The 23,895-nt window shown below is 41.4% G+C and overlaps 26 non-coding genes across 26 annotated transcripts; all 26 read left to right on the forward strand.

The window, feature by feature from the left end:
- The first annotated feature begins 12,150 nt into the window (after positions 1–12,150).
- On the forward strand, positions 12,151–12,222 carry trnam-cau. Its single transcript has one exon. It is a non-coding gene; the product is annotated as a tRNA-Met (tRNA).
- A 133-nt stretch (positions 12,223–12,355) lies between these two features.
- trnar-ccu lies at positions 12,356–12,428 on the forward strand. The gene has a single exon. It is a non-coding gene; the product is annotated as a tRNA-Arg (tRNA).
- A 6-nt stretch (positions 12,429–12,434) lies between these two features.
- On the forward strand, positions 12,435–12,506 carry trnam-cau. Its single transcript has one exon. It is a non-coding gene; the product is annotated as a tRNA-Met (tRNA).
- Positions 12,507–14,859: 2,353 nt separating this feature from the next.
- trnar-ccu lies at positions 14,860–14,932 on the forward strand. The gene has a single exon. It is a non-coding gene; the product is annotated as a tRNA-Arg (tRNA).
- A 198-nt stretch (positions 14,933–15,130) lies between these two features.
- On the forward strand, positions 15,131–15,202 carry trnam-cau. Its single transcript has one exon. It is a non-coding gene; the product is annotated as a tRNA-Met (tRNA).
- Positions 15,203–15,407: 205 nt separating this feature from the next.
- On the forward strand, positions 15,408–15,479 carry trnam-cau. The gene has a single exon. It is a non-coding gene; the product is annotated as a tRNA-Met (tRNA).
- A 485-nt stretch (positions 15,480–15,964) lies between these two features.
- Positions 15,965–16,036, forward strand: trnam-cau. Its single transcript has one exon. It is a non-coding gene; the product is annotated as a tRNA-Met (tRNA).
- A 205-nt stretch (positions 16,037–16,241) lies between these two features.
- Positions 16,242–16,313, forward strand: trnam-cau. The gene has a single exon. It is a non-coding gene; the product is annotated as a tRNA-Met (tRNA).
- Positions 16,314–16,797: 484 nt separating this feature from the next.
- Positions 16,798–16,869, forward strand: trnam-cau. Its single transcript has one exon. It is a non-coding gene; the product is annotated as a tRNA-Met (tRNA).
- Positions 16,870–17,074: 205 nt separating this feature from the next.
- On the forward strand, positions 17,075–17,146 carry trnam-cau. Its single transcript has one exon. It is a non-coding gene; the product is annotated as a tRNA-Met (tRNA).
- A 205-nt stretch (positions 17,147–17,351) lies between these two features.
- On the forward strand, positions 17,352–17,423 carry trnam-cau. The gene has a single exon. It is a non-coding gene; the product is annotated as a tRNA-Met (tRNA).
- A 206-nt stretch (positions 17,424–17,629) lies between these two features.
- trnam-cau lies at positions 17,630–17,701 on the forward strand. Its single transcript has one exon. It is a non-coding gene; the product is annotated as a tRNA-Met (tRNA).
- A 484-nt stretch (positions 17,702–18,185) lies between these two features.
- Positions 18,186–18,257, forward strand: trnam-cau. The gene has a single exon. It is a non-coding gene; the product is annotated as a tRNA-Met (tRNA).
- Positions 18,258–18,464: 207 nt separating this feature from the next.
- On the forward strand, positions 18,465–18,536 carry trnam-cau. The gene has a single exon. It is a non-coding gene; the product is annotated as a tRNA-Met (tRNA).
- A 205-nt stretch (positions 18,537–18,741) lies between these two features.
- On the forward strand, positions 18,742–18,813 carry trnam-cau. The gene has a single exon. It is a non-coding gene; the product is annotated as a tRNA-Met (tRNA).
- Positions 18,814–19,019: 206 nt separating this feature from the next.
- On the forward strand, positions 19,020–19,091 carry trnam-cau. Its single transcript has one exon. It is a non-coding gene; the product is annotated as a tRNA-Met (tRNA).
- Positions 19,092–19,297: 206 nt separating this feature from the next.
- Positions 19,298–19,369, forward strand: trnam-cau. Its single transcript has one exon. It is a non-coding gene; the product is annotated as a tRNA-Met (tRNA).
- Positions 19,370–19,574: 205 nt separating this feature from the next.
- On the forward strand, positions 19,575–19,646 carry trnam-cau. Its single transcript has one exon. It is a non-coding gene; the product is annotated as a tRNA-Met (tRNA).
- A 205-nt stretch (positions 19,647–19,851) lies between these two features.
- trnam-cau lies at positions 19,852–19,923 on the forward strand. Its single transcript has one exon. It is a non-coding gene; the product is annotated as a tRNA-Met (tRNA).
- Positions 19,924–20,130: 207 nt separating this feature from the next.
- trnam-cau lies at positions 20,131–20,202 on the forward strand. The gene has a single exon. It is a non-coding gene; the product is annotated as a tRNA-Met (tRNA).
- Positions 20,203–20,684: 482 nt separating this feature from the next.
- Positions 20,685–20,756, forward strand: trnam-cau. Its single transcript has one exon. It is a non-coding gene; the product is annotated as a tRNA-Met (tRNA).
- Positions 20,757–20,961: 205 nt separating this feature from the next.
- On the forward strand, positions 20,962–21,033 carry trnam-cau. Its single transcript has one exon. It is a non-coding gene; the product is annotated as a tRNA-Met (tRNA).
- Positions 21,034–21,238: 205 nt separating this feature from the next.
- trnam-cau lies at positions 21,239–21,310 on the forward strand. Its single transcript has one exon. It is a non-coding gene; the product is annotated as a tRNA-Met (tRNA).
- A 935-nt stretch (positions 21,311–22,245) lies between these two features.
- trnam-cau lies at positions 22,246–22,317 on the forward strand. The gene has a single exon. It is a non-coding gene; the product is annotated as a tRNA-Met (tRNA).
- A 202-nt stretch (positions 22,318–22,519) lies between these two features.
- trnam-cau lies at positions 22,520–22,591 on the forward strand. The gene has a single exon. It is a non-coding gene; the product is annotated as a tRNA-Met (tRNA).
- A 1,009-nt stretch (positions 22,592–23,600) lies between these two features.
- On the forward strand, positions 23,601–23,672 carry trnam-cau. The gene has a single exon. It is a non-coding gene; the product is annotated as a tRNA-Met (tRNA).
- The last annotated feature ends 223 nt before the right edge of the window (positions 23,673–23,895 follow it).

Genomic DNA, 23,895 nt, shown 5'->3' on the forward strand with positions numbered 1-23,895 from the left:
TGTGCAGTTTGGCTAGTATTCACATTGTTCAACAACGAATTGTACCGCTAAATATGCACATTTTCGAACAAACCATATATGTATCGTGTAAGATGATGTTATAGGACTGTCATCTGATGGAGTTTGAGAAGGTTAGTGAAAAAATATCGGAATGCCATCAACTTCGATGTCGGCTCTTCCTATCATTGTGAAGCAGAATTCACCAAGCGTTGGAATGTTCACCCACTAATAGGGAACGTGAGCTGGGTTTAGACCGTCGTGAGACAGGTTAGTTTTTTTTTTTTTTTTACCCTATATCTTTTGCTGGTTTATTCGCTATCGCTAACGTGCCTTGAATCAATGCTGTTGTGTGGTTGGCTATTGTAGTAAGCTAATATAATGCTATATTGTGTTTTCGCTGTAAAACACTTAAAACATCTGAAATATTGGCTGGATTCACAAGATGTTTGTCTTTCATTTGCTGTACACCGTGTATTTTTCATAAATGTTTTATGATGAGTATTTAGGTATTTCACGTTGGTTTCTGTAGTTCTTCTAGCTGCTTTGGTGAGACTTGTGATGGTGGCTGCAATGTAAAACTATGATTTTATACCTGAAATATGCACATTTTTCGAACAAAACATATGCTATACAATAAATCTGTTATAAGACTGTCATCTGATGAAGTTGTTTCTTGGTTAGTGACTATTTATATCTATATTTGGTCGAATTTGTGATAGCTACCTATGCAGTAAAAAAATTGTGAAAAAAAAAGTTGGGTCTTTTGCTATCGTGGTTAGCTAATAGAAATACATATTGTGTTTTCGCTGTAAAACATATTAAAAATCGGAAATGATGGCTGGATTCACAAGATGTGTATCTTACATCTGGTGTCTTGGACTTGTGATTTCATGATATTTAGATGCAAGTATTTACTTGTGGCGCTATGCTAGGCTATGCTAGTCAGTTTTTTTACTGATGAGGGTGCTCCCGGATCCGGGATTGGGACCAACTAGAAGTTAAACAAATAAAAATATATTTAATATTTGAGATTGTTCAAATTAGCCACCGTTTGCCTTGATGACAGCTTTGCACACTCTTGGCAGTCTCTCAACCAGCTTCATGAGGTAATCACCTGGAATCCATTTCAGTTTTAATACTTGGCTGCAAATCCTTTGCAGTCAATGACTGCCTGAAGTCTGGAACCCATAGACATCACCAGATGCTGGGTTTCTTCCCTGGTGATGCTCTGTCAGGCCTTTATTGCAGCTGTCTTCAGTTCCTGCTTGTTCTTAGGGCGTTTTGTTTTCAGTTTTGCCTTCAGCAAGTAAAATGCTTGCTCAATTGGATTCAGGTCAGGTGATTGCCTTGGCCATTGCAGAACATTCCCCTTCTTTGTCTTAAGAAAGTATTGGGTTGCTTTCGCAATATGCTTCGGGTCGTTGTCCATCTGCACTGTGAAGCACCGTCCAATGAGTTTTGAAGCATTTGGCTGAATCTGAGCAGATAATCTAGCCCTAAACCCTTCAGAATTCATCCTGCTGCTTTTCTCAGCAGTCACATCATCAATAAATACAAGGGAATCAGTTCCAATGGTAGCCATACAAGCCCACGCAATAACTCTACCTCCACCATGCTTCACAGATGAGGTGGTATGCTTCGGATTATGAGCAGTTCCTTCCCTTCTCCATACTCTTCTCTTCGCATCATTCTGGTACAAGTTGATCTTTGTCTCATCTGTCCATAATATGTTGTTCCAGAACTATACAGGCTTTTTTAGATTTAATCTGGTCTTCCTGTTTTTGAGGCTTACCAATGGTTTACATCTTGTGGTAAACACTCTGGTGAAGTCTTCTCTTGAATGTTGACTTTGACACAGATACATCTAGGGTGTTCTTGATCTGGCCAACTGTTGTGAAGGTGTTTTTCTTCACCAGGGAAAAAATCATTCTGTCATCCACCACAGTTGTTTTCCGTGGTCTTCCGGGCCTTTTGGTGTTCCTGAGCTTACCAGTGTGTGTTTTAAGAATGTATGAAATAGTTGATTTGGTCACACCTAATGTATTTGCTATCTCTCCGATGGGTTTGTTTTGATTTCTCAGCCTAATGATGGCTTGCTTCACTGGCAGTAACGGCTCTTTGGACTTCATATTGAGGGTTAACAGCAAATGCAAATGCCACACTTGAAATCAATTGTAGACCTTTTATCTGCTTACTTGTAAATTAACTAATGAGGGGATAACACACACCTGGCCATGGAACAGCTGAGCAGCTGAACCCTTAAAAAGGGGGGACCACATATAAAAAGTGTTGTAATTACTACACCGTTCCCTGCAATTTGAATGTAAATACCCTCAAAATAAAGCTGAAAGTATGCACTTTCAACTCATATTTATTATTTCTATTCATTATTTGATATTTATGGGCCTGACTGTAAATGCTTCACATAGTTCAAGTAACAGACACATCTCAACATCAACTGTTCAGAGTAGACTGTGTGAATCAGGCCTTCATGGTCGAATTGCTGCAAAGAAACTACTACTAAAGGACACCAAATAGTAGAAGAGACTTGCTTGGGCCAAGAAACATTAGACTGGTGAAAATCTGTCCTTTGGTATGATGAGTCCAAATAGGAGATTTCTGGTTCCAACCGCCGTGTCTTTGTGAGACGCAGAGTAGGTGAACGGATTATCTCCACATATGTAGTTCCCAGCCTGAATCATGGAGGAGGAGGTGTGGTGGTATGGAGGTGCCTTGCTGTTGAAACTGTCTGTGATTTATTTAGAATTCAAGGCACACTTAACCAGCATGGCTACCACAGCATTCTGCAGCGATACGCCATCCCATCTAGATTGGGCTTAGTGGGACTATCATTGGTTTTTCAAAGGGACAGGACCCAACACACCTCCAGGCTGTGTAAGAGCTATTTTACCAAGAAGGAGAGTGATGGAGTGCTGCATCAGATGACGCGGCATCCACAATCCCCTGACCTTAACCAAATTGAGATGGTTTGGGATGAGTCGTACCGTAGAGTGAAGGAAAAGCAGCCAACAAGTGCTCTGCATATGTGGGAACTCCTTCAAGACTGTTGGAAAAGCATTCCAGGCAAAGGGCAAAGGGTGGCTATTTGAAGAATCTCAAATATAATATATATTTTGATTTGTTTAACACTTTTGTGGTTTGTACATAATTCCATGTGTTATTTCATAGTGTTGATGTCTTCACTATTATTCTAGAGTGTAGAAAATAGTAAAAATGAAGAAAAACCTTTGAATGAGTAGGTGTTCTAAATCTTTTGACCGGTAGTGTGTATATATATATATATATATATATATATATATATATATATATATATATATATATATATATATATATCAAATTTCAAATCAAATGTATTTATATAGCCCTTCTTACATCAGCTGATATCTCAAAGTGCTGTACATAAACCCAGCCTAAAACTACAAACAGCAAGCAATGCAGGTGTAGAAGCACCTATATATATTTTACACATATTTAAACCCTTTTTTTGTTGCCTCAAAAAGTTACTAAGTTTGTATGGGTTATATTCAGACACTTATCGTGTTCGTGATAGTCTCCCCTTTCCATATTAGTTTGCAGCTTGAAAGGTTTGGATGCTACAGACAGAAGTTGGCACATCAGCATGACCAGCTTCAGACGAGTCCCGTGACACTTGTAAGGGTTGTAGAGGAAACACCATCGCACCAGTGCGTCAATCGACTCCAGGGGGTTAATTGGAGGTGTACAAAATTAATCATTTAATAAAACTATAAATGAATGTATTACATTGAAATACCTTCTGCATTATGGCTGGCAGGCCTTTAACTCCTTGCCAGTGACAAGGGGATACTGTGTCTGTCACCTCAAGGAGAACAACCCCCCATATCTCAGACAGCAGTTGTTGTGGCTGAGTGGTTAAGGAGACGGGCTAGAACTCCTTAGAGATCAACCAGTGCAAGTTTGAATACTGCTGATAATGGTGTTTTGTTTTTTCAGCTCCAGGGATGATCAATGCCCTCTGCAGATGCTGTCGACCCCCGCTACCCCCCCACCACCTCCATCATTATTGTTTTCACTATAGGCCTGTTACAGAGAAAAACTCTGTAGTATTACACAGATAGCACAAATACCAGAGCTTGGCTGACCTTCTATTCATTCAGACAAGCCTCCACTCATCTAGGTGAGAAATCTACAATCAGGTTTATCTTGTTTTCCCAGAAACTTCTTAGGAACTATTAGTCATTCATGCAGTTGAATTAAAGTGGCATCATAGCCAGTGCCAAACTCAGCTAAGCTAATGCCAAAGACAAGACGTTGAGAAGGGGAGAGAGTGGGAGAGAAGGGGGAGGAGAGAGGGGGAGAGAAGGGGGAGGAGAGAGGGGGAGAGAAGGGGGAGAGAGAGTGGGAGGAGAGAGGGGAGAGAAGGGGGAGACAGCTGGAGAGAAGGGGAGGCAAAAAATCCTCAATAAATCAAATCAATTTGATTTCCCAGAGTAAAACTACATGCACTTGTATGACTCTTTGATGACAATATAGCGAGTTCATTCAAAATTCCAGAAACAAGCATAAAAAACTCACCAGCTAAATCAATTAATGTAATAAATCAAAAATCACAAAAGCAATTACGATAAGCAAACAAATCATTGATATGATACATTTGTCTAGCTCCCCGGAACTCATCATGAGGGGTTGCAGTGGCTTGTGTGTCTGCATGCCCAAACCGATACCCCCCCCCCCCCCCGCCCCCCACATCGTGACAGCGAAGAGAAAACAAAAGTTGGAATGTTCATTTCTTGCTATTATACACATTTTGCCATGCAGCGGAGAGATAATTTTGCTATTTTATAACTGATTTCATGCAATTCTACTTATTTTACCATGGGGCAGAGAAATAAATTAGCAGTTTTACACATCATTTTCTGTAATTCTACACATTTTGTCATAGGTTGGAGGCAAGCAAATGTTTTGCAGTTTTTTAATATGATAACTGATAATCAATGTGCCCCACCCCAGTCAGTAATTTGACCATGCTTACTACAAATTTAGATTGCTGGCCGCTAGATTAATTTACCAATCTAAAAAATGTTTTGCTGACATGGGCTTATTGAGTGACTGCTGATGCACAACCAATTTTCGAAATTGTATTATATTATTCTAACTCTCAACATTAAGACCACGACTGAGTTCCTAATATGTATATTTTTTTAATTGGTCCGTGGGCCTACAAAAGTTGCCCATCCCCGCCCTAGGCTTTCTAAACCACAAATGCATTCTCACCTCAGGCTTGAGAAAGTAGAGATGGAAATGGTCCCCAACCCACTCAAGTTAGTTCAAATAGTAACAGGTGCAGGCTATTGATTTTCCCCTAAAGGCCCAAAGGCCTTGTCTTTCAAACCTAATAAACCTTGTCCTAATTATCCTCAAAACAGACTAACTTGAACCATTTCACTATATTACTTCAGTCACATATTAACATTCACATCTAACATTTCATTATTAATTTAATCAATTTCAGTACCAATTCATTTCTTGTTATTTTTCTCCTCTTTTAAAATCAATATCCAATGTTCATATCAATGTTGATTGTCCTCCATATTGTTAGTGTGAGTAAAACTTCTTCATGTGTGTGTGAGTGGATACAGATCTTCCAGCAAGTGCTCTCTACAAATAGAACGTCCCAGAAAACTAAAGCTCACCATGCAGCCACGCCCAGTTTGATCACCTAATAAATACCCAACACCAGTCCTTTTCAGCTAGGTGGAGTAAAATGGAGGTAAGATTAGTACTTTTAGCATTTTTTACTAATGTTTTCTAAACAGGTAAAGTAAATTACGTTAACCTACATGTACAGTATATGTTAATTACAGTAGTCTGTTAATCAAAATATTATGATCATCCTTTACTGTTGTCTGGCCCATTAGAAATAGTGTTAAAGATACTGCTTGTGTTTTTCATTATATGACCGTATGGGAAGATGAAAAAAACATGTGACTTTCTCTTCATGTTAGTTTAATGTGAAAACAAGGTTAATCTAAATCTGTTCTTTATTCCCCCAGAATAATGGATATGGAAAAGAGAAAATTGGCATAGAAGTATGCCAATTAACAGGTAAAATAAATAAACATTATCCTGATAGATCTTCAAATTTGAATGAATATTCTACTGCCAAAAACTTCTCAACAAATGAATGCTATAAGTTAATCAAAATATTTATACCACCATCAGTTGTGTGTGAGACTAAAACTTTAACTTTTTCTCAAGAGTTTGATTCTAGCAAAGTACAAGATTGTAGAGAGTTATATAAAAAAAAAACTACTAATAACATTCAAGTTTTTAATTTTCATAATTTTGTTATAAAAGTTAATAAGTGCAGCTTGGCTATATTTAAGATTTATGAGACTTCTAACAGGATAGCAAAAGCAAAACTCATTGAACACGTTTTGATGTCATCTGAAGACCTGACCAAATATCTTAATTCCAAGTATCTCAGGGACCCAAAACATAAGCGGACGAAACTGTCGAGCGTTGATACATTCATTCTTGAAGAAATTTGTAATAATGTAATTTACCTCGATAGGAAAAATCTTTATGAAGCGTTAATTATGAAAGTTATGAAAAATGGAACAATTCACGGAAATGAACCAAATCCTACATACATTATAGCAGGACAGATTATTTGTTTAATTGACAGGAATGACAACTATTGTAAACCTGTGTTCAGAATGAATCACTTTATTGAGGACGGCAACGTTATTAAAGTGACTGACATTAAAATTCCTGAAGAAAAAATGTCATATAGTACATTTTCTAAAAGGATTCCAAAGTCTCTAAAATTCCAACAGTCTCTCATTTACTTCATCAATGGAGATCAAGCAAACCTTTTTAATTATACCCATAACCAATTTCATGCAACTGCTTTAGTGGCGATGTTAATATCAGAGGTAATCAGAAATCCAATTATGATGTTTATTAACATAATTGCAATTAAAAGTAATTTCTTACATACATTTGATGAGTACCACCGGATCCTGCCATCTCTAGCTGGGGGAACCTGGAAAGGTCACAGACCCTATGGTGCTAAATTTTTACTAAAATTAGATACATTTCTCAGTGATGTATCGTTCAGTGATTTATCGTTCATTGATTGACCTTCTGCTGTCGGAGATCACACACACTGACTCAAAGTGGTTGAGATGGAAATGGGAGCAGAACCATTTTTATAATTTTTTTGTTTCATAATAGATTTTATTTTTAATTCAACATTTTTATCGATTCTTAATAGGTCGATTCTGGACGGTTGCGCTAACGTAGGCTAATGCGATTAGCATGAGGTTGTAAGTAACAAGAACATTTCCCAGGACATAGACATGTCAGATATTGGCAGAAAGCTTAAATTCTTGTTAATCTAACTGCACTATCCAATTTACAGTAGCTATTACAACGAAAGAATACCATGCTATTGTTTGAGCGCACAATTTTCAACATGAAAAGTTATTAATAAACAAACTAGGCACATTTGGGCAGTCTTGATACAAAATTTTTAACAGAAATCCAATGGTTCATTGTATCAGTCTAAAACTTTGCACATACACTGTTGCACCTGAGCTGAAATAATACATTATGGCATTTCTCTTGCATTTTCAAAGATGAATGTACAAAAATAATACAAAAGAACGGTTGTTTTTTTCTTTGTACAATAGGCCCAGCGCTGTCCTGGTTTGTCTGGTGTAGGCTGTCATTGTAAATAAGAATTTGTTCTTTACTGAATGGTCTAGGTAAAATTAAGCAATTTAAAATAAATCTAAACCTAAGAAATTTACAGAGCAAGGCAGTTAACCCGCAACAACTGCTCCCTGGGTGGCAAAAATTCATCTTCATTATTCTCCATGTTGCTCCACCTCCACTTCCTGGAGGAGCCAGGTGGGGCCACAGAGCAGGTAGGTGCAGATTCTTCTCCACTGACGTCAATGCTTCAATCTGATACTGTACCTCAGTTACACTTAATGCAAATCTAGAGGAACTTGTTATAGAGAGCAGAATTTTCTGTGGGTGTTATGATTAGGGTGATCTGTGCGACAGCTTCCACTGCCAACAAGGAACACAAGTGCTTTACACATTGCATTGATGTGAACCACACTTATCTTCAGTCTGATTCAGCTGTCCAGTTTTACCTGTTGTAAATCTTTTTATATCATAACAAGCTGTCAAAAGGTTCCTGACGTATATCTTAGACTTTAACATTTGGTATTTTATTATTTAGATTTTGTATTCATCATGTTTTGACCTCCAGGCTCCTCCATCTACTCCTGCCAACTCTGTCAGTCCACCAGACCCCACAATCCAGCCTCCACACCATTGCAGTAACAGCCACATCTTCACGTCACAAAGCTTCAGTACTATCTGAATGTGTTGTAAGTCCTGTACAGCACTTGGTATACAGTACATCACCATTTAGACAATGTGTTCAGCTGCATTGCTAACCTAACCAACCCCCTCTGAATCTTCTCATTCAGGAAGTACCACCCAGCATCCTGTGGCAACCTCAATGTGAATCAAATCAAATAAACTAAAATATACATCCGCTCTGACCCGTGAATCCGCACTGACCCGTGATCACCACCGACTCGGGCTCTACAGAGGTAGCCTTGGACGCCCAGGCTTTGCACACGTTCAAGGACACGAGATTTAGAAGAATCCCAGTGAGCAAAATGTACTTGTTTTTTTATAAATCCTCTGAAGGATCTCTACAGATCGGTGTCCCACCCACGGGACGGTTGAGCTAATGTGTGCTAATGCGATTAGCATGAGGTTATAAGTAACAAGAACATTTCCCAGGACATAGACATATCTGATATTGGCAGAAAGCTTAAATTCTTGTTACTCTAACTGCACTGTCCAATTTACAGTAGCTATTACAGTGAAAGCATACCATGCTATTGTTTGAGGAGAGTGCACAGTTATGAACTTGAAAAGTAATTAATAATCCAATTCGTCACATTTGGGCAGTCTTGATAAAAATGTTTTATCGGAAATGCAATGGTTCATTGGATCAGTCTAAAACGTTGCACATGCACTGCTGCCATCTAGTGACCAATCTAAATTGAGCTTGGGCAAGAACAATACTTTATGGCCTTTCTCTTGCATTTCAAAGATGATGGTACAAAAAAATTCTGAAAACGTTTTATTTTTCTTTGTATTATCTTTTACCAGATCTAATGTGTTATATTCTCCTACATTAATTTCACATTTCCACAAAATTCAAAGTGTTTCCTTTCAAATGGCATCAAGAATATGCAGTTTAATTAGGGTATGTCATTTTAGGTGAAAATTGAAAAAAAGGGGCGGTTCCTTAAGCGATTTTAAACGGTTTCAAACAAGAATATGTATTTTTGACATCTTTTACTCACAGTAATGTCCTCCCGAGACCACCACAAGGATGACTCTCAGCACACCAGACCGCAGGGACCGATAAGATGGGATTGGATGTTCAGCAGGATGTGGACCTCGCCACGTCATCTGGCCACAGAGATAAAGGCTAATGGATCTGACAGAGATAGTTTTTTGTTTGATTTGTTTTGATTTGTTTTGATTTGATGTAATATTCTATATAAAAAAAGAGACAAACATACAGAATAACTTGATTGATCAATTAACCAAACACACAACTTTTTCTAATGCATGGAATGATGTGATTGATTAGTCAAGAAGGTACAATACACAAAACAAATATGAATACAAGGAATGACTAGACAAGTCAAAGTACAGTATAGGGAATAAATTGACCAGTAAAAGCACGATACTGAATTGCACTTTCAATAGTCATTTGTTTTTATCAATTAAAAGCTCCAGTCATTAATTTAACCTTAATATGGCCTTCAATGGAAAAGCGTAGAAAATCGTCATTGATTTATTGCTAGAGTGTATTCAGAATATGGCCATTCTGACATTCATTATAAAATACCTCAGATAAGACCAAGAAAGTGTCTGGAGCTATCCGTCAGGGTAAGAGTGACAACAGGTCCACATGGCAAAATGGGGGAAATCTTAGCAAATTGATTAATGGTTATTCATGAGAATCAAGTGTGTGTGTGTGTGTGTGTGTTTTTGTGTGTGTGTGTGTGTGTGTGTGTGTGTGTGTTTGTTTGTGTCTGTGTGTGGATGTGGTGTTGCGGTGTGTCAGCAGAAGTGTGTGCATGTGTGTTTTCCTGTGATATAATTGTTGTTTTCTTCATCCAGTGTCTTCCGTGGAATCACCTCAGCATGTCACGTCCTGTTTCCCCTAGAGTGCCACGACAACATACCTTCACTTAGAAAGAGAAAGACAGAAAGAGAATGAGACAGAGAACTGGGAGAGAAAGGGGGAGGATAGAGGGAGAGAACAAATGATTACCCCGGTTTAAATATTTCATCAGTGATTCCTGGCTACATATCCTGTGTCTGTGTGTGTGTGTGTGTGTGTGTGTGCTGGAGGGGGGGGGGGGGGGGGGTTTGTAGTGTAACATAACATATGCTACAGTTCATGATATCTGCATTAATGCCTACTCTATAATTCAAATGTGAAGATGCAAAGAAGAAGCCATAAACTCGAACGTACACACACATACACAAATTATTATTCTATACCTACGGGTGACATAATATTTCCCCAATACCAACCGTCAGATTAACAAATCACATACTATGCCTTTAAATCAAGCAATTTTGAAGCCAAATGAATTTGATTTGAGAATGGACTATGCCTTGAACCTTTCACTGGCATTGAGTTACTGAAATTAATACAGGTGATAGCTCACATATACCATACCAGAGCCATAAAACATATACTGTACACTGAGTATACAAAACTTTAAGGACACCGGTTCTTTCCATGACACAGACATACCAGGTGAATCCAGGTGAAAGCTGTGATCCCTTACTGATGTCACTGGTGTAACATCCAGTGATTTAGATGGCTTATGTTTGTATGAACTGAGGTCGGGGCATTCGTATAGTTTAGTTGAACTTTACTCAGAAGTTTGCTGGCATTAAGTAGTTCACATGGCATATCCCTCCTGCCGTCTGGCTACTGTAAAACATGGACCCAGAGGTCGATGGATCGAAACCATCCTCTGCTAACCTGTTTTTTTTAGCAATGGAGTACGAACAAAAATAAAAAATTCGTAATTTCATGGGCATTTGTCAGTGCCTGCCATTATATATTTTTTTACCTCTTCTATCAGTTGGTATAGGTCATACTGAGAACACAGTGACCCAGTGGCCTAATGGATAAGATACTGTACTCCTAAGTCAGGGATCGTGGGTCCAATTTTGTGTGGTTGGAAGCAGAGTGGCGCAGCGGAAGCGTGCTGGGCCCATAACCCAGAGGTCGATGTATCGAAACCATCCTCTGCTAACCTGTTTTTTTTAGCAATGGAGTACGAACAAAAATAAAAAATTCGTAATTTCATGGGCATTTGTCAGTGCCTGCCATTATATATTTTTTTACCTCTTCTATCAGTTCGTATAGGTCATAATGAGAACACAGTGCCCCAGTGGCCTAATGGATAAGATACTGTACTCCTAAGTCAGGGATCGTGGGTCCAATCTTGGGTGGTTGGAAGCAGAGTGGCGCAGTGGAAGCGTGCAGGGCCCATAACCCAGAGGTCGATGGATCAAAACCATTCTCTGCTAACCTGTTTTTTTAGCAATGGAGTACGAACAAAAATAAAAAATTCGTAATTTCATGGGCATTTGTCAGTGCCTTCCAATATATATTTTTTTACCTCTTCTATCAGTTCGTATAGGTCATACTGAGAACACAGTGCCCCAGTGGCCTAATGAATAAGATACTGTACTCCTAAGTCAGGGATCGTGGGTCCAATTTTGTGTGGTTGGAAGCAGAGTTGCGCAGCGGAAGCGTGCTGGGCCCATAACCCAGAGGTCGATGGATGGAAACCATCCTCTGCTCTCCTGTTTTTTTTAGCAATGGAGTACGAACAAAAATAAAAAATTCGTAATTTCATGGGCATTTGTCAGTGCCTGCCATTATATATTTTTTTACCTCTTCTATCAGTTCGTATAGGTCATACTGAGAACACAGTGACCCAGTGGCCTAATGGATAAGATACTGTACTCCTAAGTCAGGGATCGTGGGTCCAATTTTGTGTGGTTGGAAGCAGAGTGGCGCAGCGGAAGCGTGCTGGGCCCATAACCCAGAGGTCGATGGATCGAAACCATCCTCTGCTAACCTGTTTTTTTTAGCAATGGAGTACGAACAAAAATAAAAAATTCGTAATTTCATGGGCATTTGTCAGTGCCTTCCAATATATATTTTTTTACCTCTTCTATCAGTTCGTATAGGTCATACTGAGAACACAGTGCCCCAGTGGCCTAATGGATAAAGCACTGGCCTCCTAAGCCAGGGATTGTGGGTTCAAGTCCCATCTGGGGTGGTTGGAAGCAGAGTGGCGCAGCGGAAGCGTGCTGGGCCCATAACCCAGAGGTCGATGGATCGAAACCATCCTCTGCTAACCTGTTTTTTTTAGCAATGGAGTACGAACAAAAATAAAAAATTCGTAATTTCATGGGCATTTGTCAGTGCCTGCCATTATATATTTTTTTACCTCTTCTATCAGTTCGTATAGGTCATAATGAGAACACAGTGCCCCAGTGGCCTAATGGATAAGATACTGTACTCCTAAGTCAGGGATCGTGGGTCCAATCTTGGGTGGTTGGAAGCAGAGTGGCGCAGTGGAAGCGTGCAGGGCCCATAACCCAGAGGTCGATGGATCAAAACCATTCTCTGCTAACCTGTTTTTTTAGCAATGGAGTACGAACAAAAATAAAAAATTCGTAATTTCATGGGCATTTGTCAGTGCCTTCCAATATATATTTTTTTACCTCTTCTATCAGTTCGTATAGGTCATACTGAGAACACAGTGCCCCAGTGGCCTAATGAATAAGATACTGTACTCCTAAGTCAGGGATCGTGGGTCCAATTTTGTGTGGTTGGAAGCAGAGTTGCGCAGCGGAAGCGTGCTGGGCCCATAACCCAGAGGTCGATGGATCGAAACCATCCTCTGCTCTCCTGTTTTTTTAGCAATGGAGTACGAACAAAAATAAAAAATTCGTAATTTCATGGGCATTTGTCAGTGCCTGCCATTATATATTTTTTTACCTCTTCTATCAGTTCGTATAGGTCATACTGAGAACACAGTGACCCAGTGGCCTAATGGATAAGATACTGTACTCCTAAGTCAGGGATCGTGGGTCCAATTTTGTGTGGTTGGAAGCAGAGTGGCGCAGCGGAAGCGTGCTGGGCCCATAACCCAGAGGTAGATGGATCGAAACCATCCTCTGCTAACCTGTTTTTTTTAGCAATGGAGTACGAACAAAAATAAAAAATTCGTAATTTCATGGGCATTTGTCAGTGCCTGCCATTATATATTTTTTTACCTCTTCTATCAGTTCGTATAGGTCATACTGAGAACACAGTGCCCCAGTGGCCTAATGGATAAGATACTGTACTCCTAAGTCAGGGATCGTGGGTCCAATCTTGGGTGGTTGGAAGCAGAGTGGCGCAGTGGAAGCGTGCAGGGCCCATAACCCAGAGGTCGATGGATCAAAACCATTCTCTGCTAACCTGTTTTTTTAGCAATGGAGTACGAACAAAAATAAAAAATTCGTAATTTCATGGGCATTTGTCAGTGCCTTCCAATATATATTTTTTTACCTCTTCTATCAGTTCGTATAGGTCATACTGAGAACACAGTGCCCCAGTGGCCTAATGAATAAGATACTGTACTCCTAAGTCAGGGATCGTGGGTCCAATTTTGTGTGGTTGGAAGCAGAGTTGCGCAGCGGAAGCGTGCTGGGCCCATAACCCAGAGGTCGATGGATGGAAACCATCCTCTGCTTTACCTGTTTTTTTTAGCAATGGAGTACGAACAAAAATAAAAAATTCGTAATTTCATGGGCATTTGTCAGTGCCTGCCATTATATATTTTTTTACCTCTTCTATCAGTTCGTATAGGTCATACTGAGAACACAGTGACCCAGTGGCCTAATGGATAAGATACTGTACTCCTAAGTCAGGGATCGTGGGTCCAATTTTGTGTGGTTGGAAGCAGAGTGGCGCAGCGGAAGCGTGCAGGGCCCATAACCCAGAGGTCGATGGATCGAAACCATTCTCTGCTAACCTGTTTTTTTAGCAATGTAGTGCGAACAAAATTATAAAATTCGTAATTTCATTGGCATTTGTCAGTGCCTTCCATTATATATTTTTTCACCTCTTCTATCAGTTCGTATAGGTCATACTGAGAACACAGTGCCCCAGTGGCCTAATGGATAAGATACTGTACTCCTAAGTCAGGGATCGTGGGTCCAATTTTGTGTGGTTGGAAGCAGAGTTGCGCAGCGGAAGCGTGCTGGGCCCATAACCCAGTGGTCGATGGATCGAAACCATCCTCTGCTCTCCTGTTTTTTTTAGCAATGGAGTACGAACAAAAATAAAAAAATTGTAATTTCATGGGCATTTGTCAGTGCCTGCCATTATATATTTTTTTACCTCTTCTATCAGTTCGTATAGGTCATACTGAGAACACAGTGACCCAGTGGCCTAATGGATAAGATACTGTACTCCTAAGTCAGGGATTGTGGGTCCAATCGTGGGTTGTTGGAAGCAGAGTGGCGCAGCGGAAGCGTGCTGGGCCCATAACCCAGAGGTCGATGGATCGAAAACATCCTCTGCTAACCTATTTTTTTAGCAATGGAGTACGAACAAAAATAAAAAATTCGTAATTTCATGGGCATTTGTCAGTGCCTTCCAATATATATTTTTTTACCTCTTCTATCAGTTGGTATAGGTCATACTGAGAACACAGTGACCCAGTGGCCTAATGGATAAGGCACTGGCCTCCTAAGCCAGGGATTGTGGGTTCAAGTCCCATCTGGGGTGGTTGGAAGCAGAGTGGCGCAGCGGAAGTGTGCTGTGCCCATAACCCAGAGGTCGATGGATTGAAACCATCCTCTGCTAACCTGTTTTTTTAGCAATGGAGTACGAACAAAAATAAAAAAATCGTAATTTCCTAATGGATAAGGCACTGGCCTCCTAAGCCAGGGATTGTGGGTTCAAGTCCCATCTGGGGTGGTTGGAAGCAGAGTGGCGCAGCGGAAGCGTGCTGGGCCCATAACCCAGAGGTCGATGGATCGAAACCATCCTCTGCTCTCCTGTTTTTTTAGCAATGGAGTACGAACAAAAATAAAAAATTCGTAATTTCATGGGCATTTGTCAGTGCCTGCCATTATATATTTTTTTACCTCTTCTATCAGTTCGTATAGGTCATACTGAGAACACAGTGACCCAGTGGCCTAATGGATAAGATACTGTACTCCTAAGTCAGGGATCGTGGGTCCAATTTTGTGTGGTTGGAAGCAGAGTGGCGCAGCGGAAGCGTGCTGGGCCCATAACCCAGAGGTCGATGGATCGAAACCATCCTCTGCTAACCTGTTTTTTTTAGCAATGGAGTACGAACAAAAATAAAAAATTCGTAATTTCATGGGCATTTGTCAGTGCCTGCCATTATATATTTTTTTACCTCTTCTATCAGTTCGTATAGGTCATACTGAGAACACAGTGCCCCAGTGGCCTAATGGATAAGATACTGTACTCCTAAGTCAGGGATCGTGGGTCCAATCTTAGGTGGTTGGAAGCAGAGTGGCGCAGCGGAAGCGTGCAGGGCCCATAACCCAGAGGTCGATGGATCGAAAACCATTCCTCTGCTAACCTGTTTTTTTAGCAATGGAGTACGAACAAAAATAAAAAATTCGTAATTTCATGGGCATTTGTCAGTGCCTTCCAATATATATTTTTTTACCTCTTCTATCAGTTCGTATAGGTCATACTGAGAACACAGTGCCCCAGTGGCCTAATGGATAAGATACTGTACTCCTAAGTCAGGGATCGTGGGTCCAATTTTGTGTGGTTGGAAGCAGAGTGGCGCAGCGGAAGCGTGCTGGGCCCATAACCCAGAGGTCGATGGATCGAAACCATCCTCTGCTAACCTGTTTTTTTAGCAATGGAGTACGAACAAAAATAAAAAATTCGTAATTTCATGGGCATTTGTCAGTGCCTGCCATTATATATTTTTTTACCTCTTCTATCAGTTCGTATAGGTCATACTGAGAACACAGTGACCCAGTGGCCTAATGGATAAGATACTGTACTCCTAAGTCAGGGATCGTGGGTCCAATTTTGTGTGGTTGGAAGCAGAGTGGCGCAGCGGAAGCGTGCTGGGCCCATAACCCAGAGGTCGATGGATCGAAACCATTCTCTGCTAACCTGTTTTTTTAGCAATGGAGTACGAACAAAATATAAAAATTCGTAATTTCATTGGCATTTGTCAGTGCCTTCCATTATATATTTTTTCACCTCTTCTATCAGTTCGTATAGGTCATACTGAGAACACAGTGCCCCAGTGGCCTAATGGATAAGATACTGTACTCCTAAGTCAGGGATCGTGGGTCCAATTTTGTGTGGTTGGAAGCAGAGTTGCGCAGCGGAAGCGTGCTGGGCCCATAACCCAGAGGTCGATGGATCGAAACCATCCTCTGCTAACCTGTTTTTTTTAGCAATGGAGTACGAACAAAAATAAAAAAATTCGTAATTTCATGGGCATTTGTCAGTGCCTGCCATTATATATTTTTTTACCTCTTCTATCAGTTCGTATAGGTCATACTGAGAACACAGTGACCCAGTGGCCTAATGGATAAGATACTGTACTCCTAAGTCAGGGATTGTGGGTCCAATCTTGGGTGGTTGGAAGCAGAGTGGCGCAGCGGAAGCGTGCTGGGCCCATAACCCAGAGGTCGATGGATCGAAACCATCCTCTGCTAACCTGTTTTTTTAGCAATGGAGTACGAACAAAAATAAAAAATTCGTAATTTCATGGGCATTTGTCAGTGCCTGCCATTATATATTTTTTTACCTCTTCTATCAGTTCGTATAGGTCATACTGAGAACACAGTGCCCCAGTGGCCTAATGGATAAGATACTGTACTCCTAAGTCAGGGATTGTGGGTCCAATCTTGGGTGGTTGGAAGCAGAGTGGCGCAGCGGAAGCGTGCTGGGCCCATAACCCAGAGGTCGATGGATCGAAACCATCCTCTGCTAACCTGTTTTTTTAGCAATGGAGTACGAACAAAAATAAAAAATTCGTAATTTCATGGGCATTTGTCAGTGCCTGCCATTATATATTTTTTTACCTCTTCTATCAGTTCGTATAGGTCATACTGAGAACACAGTGCCCCAGTGGCCTAATGGATAAGATACTGTACTCCTAAGTCAGGGATTGTGGGTCCCATCTGGGGTGGTTGGAAGCAGAGTGGCGCAGCGGAAGCGTGCTGGGCCCATAACCCAGAGGTCGATGGATCGAAACCATTCTCTGCTAACCTGTTTTTTTAGCAATGGAGTACGAACAAAAATAATAAAATTCGTAATTTCATGGGCATTTGTCAGTGCCTTCCATTATATATTTTTTTACCTCTTCTATCAGTTCGTATAGGTCATACTGAGAACACAGTGCCCCAGTGGCCTAATGGATAAGATACTGTACTCCTAAGTCAGGTATCGTGGGTCCAATTTTGTGTGGTTGGAAGCAGAGTGGCGCAGCGGAAGCGTGCTGGGCCCATAACCCAGTGGTCGATGGATCGAAACCATCCTCTGCTCTCCTGTTTTTTTTAGCAATGGAGTACGAACAAAAATAAAAAAATTCGTAATTTCATGGGCATTTGTCAGTGCCTGCCATTATATATTTTTTTACCTCTTCTATCAGTTCGTATAGGTCATACTGAGAACACAGTGACCCAGTGGCCTAATGGATAAGATACTGTACTCCTAAGTCAGGGATTGTGGGTCCAATCTTGGGTGGTTGGAAGCAGAGTGGCGCAGCGGAAGCGTGCTGGGCCCATAACCCAGAGGTCGATGGATCGAAAACATCCTCTGCTAACCTGTTTTTTTAGCAATGGAGTACGAACAAAAATAAAAAATTCGTAATTTCATGGGCATTTGTCAGTGCCTTCCATTATATATTTTTTTACCTCTTCTATCAGTTCGTATAGGTCATACTGAGAACACAGTGACCCAGTGGCCTAATGGATAAGATACTGTACTCCTAAGTCAGGTATCGTGGGTCCAATTTTGTGTGGTTGGAAGCAGAGTGGCGCAGCGGAAGCGTGCTGGGCCCATAACCCAGAGGTCGATGGATCGAAACCATCCTCTGCTAACCTGTTTTTTTTAGCAATGGAGTACGAACAAAAATAAAAAAATTCGTAATTTCATGGGCATTTGTCAGTGCCTGCCATTATATATTTTTTTACCTCTTCTATCAGTTCGTATAGGTCATACTGAGAACACAGTGACCCAGTGGCCTAATGGATAAGATACTGTACTCCTAAGTCAGGGATCGTGGGTCCAATCTTGGGTGGTTGGAAGCAGAGTGGCGCAGCGGAAGCGTGCTGGGCCCATAACCCAGAGGTCGATGGATCGAAACCATCCTCTGCTAACCTGTTTTTTTAGCAATGGAGTACGAACAAAAATAAAAAATTCGTAATTTCATGGGCATTTGTCAGTGCCTGCCATTATATATTTTTTTACCTCTTCTATCAGTTCGTATAGGTCATACTGAGAACACAGTGACCCAGTGGCCTAATGGATAAGATACTGTACTCCTAAGTCAGGGATCGTGGGTCCAATTTTGTGTGGTTGGAAGCAGAGTGGCGCAGCGGAAGCGTGCTGGGCCCATAACCCAGAGGTCGATGGATCGAAACCATCCTCTGCTAACCTGTTTTTTTTAGCAATGGAGTACGAACAAAAATAAAAAATTCGTAATTTCATGGGCATTTGTCAGTGCCTGCCATTATATATTTTTTTACCTCTTCTATCAGTTCGTATAGGTCATACTGAGAACACAGTGCCCCAGTGGCCTAATGGATAAGATACTGTACTCCTAAGTCAGGGATTGTGGGTCCAATCTTGGGTGGTTGGAAGCAGAGTGGCGCAGCGGAAGCGTGCTGGGCCCATAACCCAGAGGTCGATGGATCGAAACCATCCTCTGCTAACCTGTTTTTTTAGCAATGGAGTACGAACAAAAATAAAAAATTCGTAATTTCATGGGCATTTGTCAGTGCCTGCCATTATATATTTTTTTACCTCTTCTATCAGTTCGTATAGGTCATACTGAGAACACAGTGCCCCAGTGGCCTAATGGATAAGATACTGTACTCCTAAGTCAGGGATTGTGGGTCCAATTCTTGTGTGGTTGGAAGCAGAGTGGCGCAGCGGAAGCGTGCTGGGCCCATAACCCAGAGGTCGATGGATCGAAACCATCCTCTGCTAACCTGTTTTTTTAGCAATGGAGTACGAACAAAAATAAAAAATTCGTAATTTCATGGGCATTTGTCAGTGCCTGCCATTATATATTTTTTTACCTCTTCTATCAGTTCGTATAGGTCATACTGAGAACACAGTGACCCAGTGGCCTAATGGATAAGATACTGTACTCCTAAGTCAGGGATCGTGGGTCCAATTTTGTGTGGTTGGAAGCAGAGTGGCGCAGCGGAAGCGTGCTGGGCCCATAACCCAGAGGTCGATGGATCGAAACCATTCTCTGCTAACCTGTTTTTTTAGCAATGGAGTACGAACAAAAATAAAAAATTCGTAATTTCATGGGCATTTGTCAGTGCCTGCCATTATATATTTTTTTACCTCTTCTATCAGTTCGTATAGGTCATACTGAGAACACAGTGCCCCAGTGGCCTAATGGATAAGATACTGTACTCCTAAGTCAGGGATTGTGGGTCCAATCTTGGGTGGTTGGAAGCAGAGTGGCGCAGCGGAAGCGTGCTGGGCCCATAACCCAGAGGTCGATGGATCGAAACCATCCTCTGCTAACCTGTTTTTTTTAGCAATGGAGTACGAACAAAAATAAAAAAATTCGTAATTTCATGGGCATTTGTCAGTGCCTGCCATTATATATTTTTTTACCTCTTCTATCAGTTCGTATAGGTCATACTGAGAACACAGTGCCCCAGTGGCCTAATGGATAAGATACTGTACTCCTAAGTCAGGGATTGTGGGTCCAATCTTGGGTGGTTGGAAGCAGAGTGGCGCAGCGGAAGCGTGCTGGGCCCATAACCCAGAGGTCGATGGATCGAAACCATCCTCTGCTAACCTGTTTTTTTAGCAATGGAGTACGAACAAAAATAAAAAATTCGTAATTTCATGGGCATTTGTCAGTGCCTGCCATTATATATTTTTTTACCTCTTCTATCAGTTCGTATAGGTCATACTGAGAACACAGTGACCCAGTGGCCTAATGGATAAGATACTGTACTCCTAAGTCAGGGATCGTGGGTCCAATTTTGTGTGGTTGGAAGCAGAGTGGCGCAGCGGAAGCGTGCAGGGCCCATAACCCAGAGGTCGATGGATCGAAACCATCCTCTGCTAACCTGTTTTTTTAGCAATGGAGTACGAACAAAAATAAAAAATTCGTAATTTCATGGGCATTTGTCAGTGCCTGCCATTATATATTTTTTTACCTCTTCTATCAGTTCGTATAGGTCATACTGAGAACACAGTGCCCCAGTGGCCTAATGGATAAGATACTGTACTCCTAAGTCAGGGATTGTGGGTCCAAACTTTGGTGGTTGGAAGCAGAGTGGCGCAGCGGAAGCGTGCTGGGCCCATAACCCAGAGGTCGATGGATCGAAACCATCCTCTGCTAACCTGTTTTTTTAGCAATGGAGTACGAACAAAAATAAAAAATTCGTAATTTCATGGGCATTTGTCAGTGCCTGCCATTATATATTTTTTTACCTCTTCTATCAGTTCGTATAGGTCATACTGAGAACACAGTGCCCCAGTGGCCTAATGGATAAGATACTGTACTCCTAAGTCAGGGATTGTGGGTCCAATCTTGGGTGGTTGGAAGCAGAGTGGCGCAGCGGAAGCGTGCTGGGCCCATAACCCAGAGGTCGATGGATCGAAACCATCCTCTGCTAACCTGTTTTTTTAGCAATGGAGTACGAACAAAAATAAAAAATTCGTAATTTCATGGGCATTTGTCAGTGCCTGCCATTATATATTTTTTTACCTCTTCTATCAGTTCGTATAGGTCATACTGAGAACACAGTGACCCAGTGGCCTAATGGATAAGATACTGTACTCCTAAGTCAGGGATCGTGGGTCCAATCTTGTGTGGTTGGAAGCAGAGTGGCGCAGCGGAAGCGTGCTGGGCCCATAACCCAGAGGTCGATGGATCGAAACCATCCTCTGCTAACCTGTTTTTTTTAGCAATGGAGTACGAACAAAAATAAAAAATTCGTAATTTCATGGGCATTTGTCAGTGCCTGCCATTATATATTTTTTTACCTCTTCTATCAGTTCGTATAGGTCATACTGAGAACACAGTGACCCAGTGGCCTAATGGATAAGATACTGTACTCCTAAGTCAGGGATCGTGGGTCCAATTTTGTGTGGTTGGAAGCAGAGTGGCGCAGCGGAAGCGTGCAGGGCTAGCCCATAACCCAGAGGTCGATGATCGAAACCATCTCTGCTAACCTGTTTTTTTAGCAATGTAGCGAACAAAATAAAATTCGTAATTTCATGGCATTTGTCAGTGCCTCCATTATATTTTTTTCCCTCTTCTATCAGTTCGATAGGTCATACTGAGAACACAGTGCCCCAGTGGCCTAATGGATAAGATACTGTACTCCTAAGTCAGGATCGTGGGTCCAATTTTGTGTGGTTGGAAGCAGAGTGCGCAGCGAAGCGTGCTGGGCCCATAACCCAGAGGTCGATGGATAAACCATCCTCTGCTCCCTGTTTTTTTTAGCAATGGAGTAGAACAAAATAAAAAATTCGTAATTTCATGGGCATTTGTCAGTGCCTGCCATTATATATTTTTTTACCTCTTCTATCAGTTTGTATAGGTCATACTGAGAACACAGTGACCCAGTGGCCTAATGGATAAGATACTGTACTCCTAAGTCAGGGATGTGGGTCCAATTTTGTTGGTTGGAAGCAGAGTGGCGCAGCGGAAGCGTGCTGGGCCCAGAGGTCGATGGATCGAAACCATCTCTGCTAACCTGTTTTTTTAGCAATGGAGTACGAACAAAAATAAAAAATTCGTAATTTCCTCTATATTGTGTATAGATAGTGCACATGGCCTCCTAAGCCAGGGATTGTGGTTCAAGTCCATCGGGGTGGTTGGAAGCAGAGTGGCGCAGCGGAAGCGTGCTGGGCCCATAACCCAGAGGTCGATGGATCGAAACCATCCTCTGCTAACCTGTTTTTTTTAGCAATGGAGTACGAACAAAAAAAAAAAAATCGTAATTTCATGGGCATTTGTCAGTGCCTCCATTATATATTTTTTTACCTCTTCTATAGTTCGTTAGGTCATACTGAGAACACAGTGCCCCAGTGGCCTAATGGATAAGATACTGTACTCCTAAGTCAGGGATTGTGGGTCCAATTTGGGTGGTTGGAAGCAGAGTGGCGCAGCGGAAGCGTGCTGGGCCCATAACCCAGAGGTCGATGGATCGAAACCATCCTCTGCAACCTGTTTTTTTTAGCAATGGAGTACGAACAAAAATAAAAAATTCGTAATTTCATGGGCATTTGTCAGTGCCTGCCATTATATTTTTTTTTTACCTCTTCTATCAGTTTCGTTAGGTCATACTGAGAACACAGTGCCCCAGTGGCCTAATGGATAGATACTGTACTCCTAAGTCAGGGATGTGGGTCCAATTTTGTGTGGTTGGAAGCAGAGTGGCGAGCGGAAGCGTGCGGGCCCATAACCCAGAGGTCGATGGATCGAAACCATCTCTGCTAACCTGTTTTTTTAGCAATGGAGTACGAACAAAAATAAAAAATTCGTAATTTCATGGGCATTTGTCAGTGCCTCCATATATATTTTTTTACCTCTTCTATCAGTTCGTATAGGTCATACTGAGAACACAGTGCCCAGTGGCCTAATGGATAAGATACTGTACTCCTAAGTCAGGGATTGTGGTTCCAATTTGGTGGTTGGAAGCAGATGTGCGCAGCGGACGTGCTGGGCCCATAACCCAGAGGTCGATGGATCGAACCATTCTCTGCTAACCTGTTTTTTTTAGCAATGGAGTACGAACAAAAAATAAAAATTCGTAATTTCAGGCCATTTGTCAGTGCCTGCCATTATATATTTTTTTACCTCTTCTATCAGTTCGTATAGGTCATACTGAGAACACAGTGCCCCAGTGGCCTAATGATAAGATACTGTACTCCTAACAGGGATTGTGGGTCCAATTTGGTGGTTGGAAGCAGAGTGGCGCAGCGAAACGTGCTGGGCCCATAACCCAGAGGTCGATGGATCGAAACCATCCTCTGCTAACCTGTTTTTTTAGCAATGATTACGAACAAAAATAAAAATTCGTAATTTCATGCCATTTGTCAGTGCCTGCCATTATATATTTTTTTACCTCTTCTACAGTTCGTATAGGTCATACTGAGAACACAGTGCCAGTGGCCTAATGGATAAGATACTGTACTCCTAAGTCAGGGGTGGGTCCAATTTTGGGTTGTTGGAAGCAGAGTGGCGCAGCGGAAGCGTGCTGGGCCCATAACCCAGAGGTCGATGGATCGAAACCATCCTCTGCTAACCTGTTTTTTTAGCAATGGAGTACGAACAAAATAAAAAATTCGTAATTTCATGGGCATTTGTCAGTGCCTGCCATTATATATTTTTTTACCTCTTCTATCAGTTCGTATAGGTCATACTGAGAACACAGTCCCAGTGGCCTAATGGATAAGATACTGTATCCTAAGTCAGGGATGTGGGTCCAATTTTGTGTGGTTGGAAGCAGAGTGGCGCACGAAGCGTG

This window comes from Salvelinus namaycush, chromosome 40 (genome assembly GCF_016432855.1).
Source record: "Salvelinus namaycush isolate Seneca chromosome 40, SaNama_1.0, whole genome shotgun sequence".
NCBI classification, from domain to species: domain Eukaryota; kingdom Metazoa; phylum Chordata; class Actinopteri; order Salmoniformes; family Salmonidae; genus Salvelinus; species Salvelinus namaycush.